Source organism: Lipotes vexillifer, unplaced genomic scaffold (genome assembly GCF_000442215.2).
Source record: "Lipotes vexillifer unplaced genomic scaffold, Lipotes_vexillifer_v1.1 scaffold231, whole genome shotgun sequence".
NCBI classification, from domain to species: Eukaryota; Metazoa; Chordata; class Mammalia; order Artiodactyla; family Lipotidae; genus Lipotes; species Lipotes vexillifer.
Window position 1 is genome coordinate 3,385,671 of NW_006791822.1, and position 4,721 is coordinate 3,390,391.

The 4,721-nt window shown below is 45.1% G+C and overlaps 1 protein-coding gene across 1 annotated transcript in view; it reads left to right on the plus strand.

The window, feature by feature from the left end:
- The first annotated feature begins 3,715 nt into the window (after window positions 1-3,715).
- SEC24D (SEC24 homolog D, COPII component) overlaps window positions 3,716-4,721 on the plus strand; it is a 112,709-nt gene continuing 111,703 nt past the window's right edge. Inside the window, 1 exon segment of the mRNA XM_007464854.1 lies at window positions 3,716-3,940. The gene's annotated coding sequence lies outside the window, so the exon portion shown is untranslated.

A 4,721-nucleotide genomic window follows, 5' to 3' on the forward strand; every position in this document is an offset into this window, starting at 1 on the left:
GTGTCCCCTGCATCGGCAGGCGGACTCTCAACCACTGCGCCACCAGGGAAGCCCTATTCCATGAACTTTTAACAGCCAGAGCGGTATCACATCTGACTTTGTATCCATGGCACTTAGAATAGTATCCAGCTTATAGTGGGTGCTTAATAAATACCTGTTACATAAATAAAACTCACATAGCTAGTAGTGAGTGATAGTGTCAGGATTCAAACCTGAGTCAACTGGTTTGGCAGTGCAACGTCATACCGCCCACTCTGTGGCCAAAGCCATAAGTGATGTAGCACACTCAGAGCAAGATACCGAGATACTCAAAAAGTAATTCTACCTAGAAGTGAAAGTACTGGGTCATATGGTAGCTCTCTGTTTAACTTCTTTTCTGTTTCTTCTTGAATCAGCTTTGGTGAGTTATATTCTCAACTGATTTCAATTTTAATTTGGTTTTTTTGTGTGTGTGGTTTGACATTGCATATTTTATTTTAAAAATAAAATTTCATACAGAGTGACAATATTGCATAGTCGCTAAGAGCACAACCTTTGGAGCCAGACCGTCTGTTTTTTTTTTTTTAAGTACATTTTTTATTTGATTTGGGAATTAAATTCCCGAGAGAAATGAAAACATATATCCAAACAAAAACTTGTACATAAGTGTTCCTGGCAGCATTATTCATAATAGCCAGAAGGGGGAATCAACCTAAATGCCCATCAACTGATGAGTAGATAAATGAAATGTGCTATATCCACATAATGGAATATTATTTGGCAATAAAAAGGTGAGATATACTGATACATACTACAACATGAACTTGTAAAAGGATCATCACAAAGGGTCATGTGTTGTATGATTCCATTTATATGAAATGTACAGAATAAACAAATCTATAGACAGAAAGTAAATCAGTGGTTGCCTAGAACTCTGGAATGAGGAAGGTAGGGGGGAAAGGGGAGTTACTATACCAATGGATAGAGTTTATTGAGGAGGGATGAAAATGTTCTAAAATTGATTGTGGTGATGGCTATACAACTCTGTGAACATACTAAAAACCATTGGATTGTATACTTTAAGTGGGTGATTGTTAATTATATCTCAATAAAGCTGTTATTTGTAAAAATGTAATTCCAGAAACACCTTGGTGTTGGACCTTGTAGAACACCTGAACTCTATTGTTACTGTTATTGTTTGCTACTCAGCCTACCATGTACCCTTTCCCCTAGCCCCACTTAACTTGGCCTAATTTACTGTGCTTCCATGTATTTGACATAGTCCAAATCTTGGCCATTTCAGTTTTTTTTTAATATAAAGCTGCTTCAAACTGTAGTTTTGTAATTAGAAACCTCTTAAGTTACATAAATGCTTAGAGCATCATAATTCTGACTTTCCAAAGGCCACCTATCAGACAGAACCCTGAGTATTGTCAGGAAATTCCTTCTTTCTGTATAGTCTTTGCAGAGTTGACTCTCTTCTTTCATTTGCTTTTAAAGTTAGAACGGAAAGACCCTAAGAACACAGAACCCCAGCACATGGGCATTCCCTGTGACCTCACCTTTCAATTAGGATATGGTTACCAGGGTGACCAAGTTAATTACATATGGAATATCAGCAGCTGACCGCAGGTGGAAAGAGCTCAGGTCAGACCCAGGAGGGCTGGGAATCCAGGCTGACCCTCAGGTCTAATGAAGTTCAGGGACCCAACCACAGGAATAAGGTAAGAAGTTAGTCACTTAAGGGATGGGTACTGGGGGCCACGAGAAGGGAAGCAGGACTGAAACCAGAATTCCATGTCATCAGAAAAAGAGATTTCTGAATAGTAACTCGAATCACTGGTGGAATTGTGTGGTTAATTAATATTTTAGTTATTTGAAAGCTTGAATATAAAGCAGTAACAGGACTAGGGCACGAACCTGTGTCTCCTGCATCGGCAGGCGGACTCTCAACCACTGCGCCACCAGGGAAGCCATGAACTTTTAACAGCCAGAGCGGTATCACATCTGTGATATATGTGACAGAACCCATTAATAGAGAATAGCAAATTACAGTAATATCAAAAAGAAAAAAATATGAGTTGAAAAGAATTTTGGAATTAGACTCAGAAGGTATGACTTCCAACTGACTCTAAGACTAGTAAGTCATTTTAATTTCCTGAACCTCAGTTTATTAAAGTATAAAATGATTGGGTTGAACTCAGACCTTACTGAATATTGAGTTGAATATCCATCTCTCTAAAATCCCTCCCGGCTTTAAACATTAAGGAATTAAAACCGGTCTTAGAACTGAAACCACAAGTTGTTTGTCCTGGCGCCCTGAGTAAGGAGAGAGAACAAATGTACTAATTCAAATTTAATGGTTTTACAGGAGCTACAAGCTAACGAAGCCATCACTTCCTATTTCCAAGTGACTCTACTCTCTCCTACATTGTGTCATGGCTGTGATATGAAAACTTTTTTTTTTAACTCGCTCTTGCAACTTGTGCTGCTTCAACAAGGCAAAGCTTCCTAAACTCTATCAAATATTTCCATCATATTGAGAATATAAGAAACAAATTTAAAACCAAATTTTCTTTGCAGATTTTCAAACCTGACCAGTGTTGAACTGGACGTGGGCAGGGCATCACACCTTAACATCTTACAAAAGTAACATGCGAAAGGGACCATTAGTCTTCACTACCCTGGAGCAACATAAAATGCCTGCAAAACTCATGGAGCATTTCAGCAGAAGCATCATACTCATGTAAGTTTTTACTAATACCTAGGCATTTCATCACTAAAGGAATCTGTCAAGTAGCTTTCACTTTCTTGTACCCCAGCCAGAAGAAAGTGTGTTTTGAAAGCAAAACACTGGTCTGGTTTTACTTTTCTAAGTTTGAACAAAGTGGTAGTTACACCAAACCTCGGGTTGTCTGAAGGTCTTTCTATTTAGCAGTGGGGGGTTGTGAGAAAGCAGCCGGATGGTCCTGATTTTTAAGTCTAGAGAGAGAGGTCAAGTTCCAGGTCCCACATAGGTCGCCTTTCTTTCTCAGCTGTTTCTCACAGTACCGTGAGCTAAACGTTGGGTGCTTATACATGTAGCGATCCCTATTTTGGGGTGGGATCAGTCATCCTACTTCACAGACAACGAATATGTAGACATTCGTTGAAGGAATACACAGAAATCTAGCAATCCTAGCTTCAGTGAAGACACGTCTTCCCATACTTTTCAGTTGGGACATCCTTTCCTCCCTTTTTGCGCCGCGCTGACAGCTGCCTTGGGCGTTCCTTCCTCTCTAGTGCATCGCACGAGTACGTCATCAAGTTGCCCGTGTACACGGGCCAGATTCGCCTTTAGACTGTAATCTCTTCGAGATCCGGGAAGCGTGTACCTTCCGGCATCGGCAGTGCAGTACCTGAAATATCCTAGTTACTCAAGTAATATGTAATGAATGAACAGCCGAATCTGCAACCTGTTGAATGAAAGAATGAATGAACCCTCAATACAAACTCCCTCCTTCCTACGGGGCTCCACGGTGAAAATGTTGCTCTGATTCAGCAACAGCATTAAAATCTTTGACCTGTTGGAGGGAAAGGAACAGGCAAACAAGACGGACAGGAAGGGGCAAAAAGACAAAAAAAAAAAAAAGGGAGGAAGCGCGGCCAATACGCGTGCCGCGCTGGGTGGCGGGCGCCGCCGCAGGCCCCGCCCTGCCGGCGTTTGTGCGCGTGCGCCGGCTGGAGCGCGGCCGCTGGTCAGAGCCCGGGCGCCGGGGGCGCGCAGCCGGGAGAGTGTTTGACGTGGCAGTTCCCAGCCCAGCTGCAACTCCGCGAGCGAAACCAGCCTGTGGGGACACCGGCCCGAGGCGAGGCACGGCGGGAGAAGCGGCCGCCGCGGGAGCTGGGTCACCGGGGGCAGCCGGCCCTGGGAACAGAGAGCAGGTTCTCGGAAGCCCGGCGGCGTGCGGGAGCCGACCAGGTAATGCCTCGCCTAGCTGCGCTCCGGCGGGACCCTCCCCAGGCACAGCTGGAGTGGGGTGCGGTTCCCGGACGGGGGTCGGCGGTGGGCAGAGGCTGGATGCTCACCTGTGGCAGGGCAGCGGAGGAGACCTCCTACTTTGCTCCTTTAGCCCCTTCGTGCAGTTTAATAATGGGGGTGGGGTGGGTGGGCGTGGGCATTTTTTACCCGCCCCCATCTTTGTGTCTGGAGACGCTGGAACTAACTCCCTGATTACGGCCCTCAGTAGCCACGGTATTCCAGTGTCGCTGCCAGTGGTTTTCTTATCTCCGTATCAACTTAATTTCCCCTTCTTTGGAGGAAGGGAATGTTGTAAATTCTCATGGTAATATTGGCAGCTGTATCTTCAAGCTTCGTGACAGCCTGATAGTGAAACTGATTTGTCCAAATCCGAACTTGGCCCAGGGTGAGATTCCATCTTGGCTGGAATGGTCGAGTGACAGCGGCCTCGGGGTTGTCCTGGGCTTGAAGCTCCCCAGATTTTGAGCCTCTGTCTGCTCGTGGCAAGTGGCTTTCTGCCATGTTGCCTCTTGAAGCTGAGTCAGGTTTCTGTAACTTGGGGCTCCGTGTGAGGAAGTTTGACGTGGCAAACTGGATTGCGTGGGGAAGCAAATTCCTGCCAGGACCAGTTAAGAGGGACCCGACTGCTTCCTGCTCTTTGGAATGAACATCCCTGCCTTTCCTTTCTGTCACTCAGCAACAGGCTGCTGCGTAGGTGTGTTCCTGCTGCCTTCCTACATGC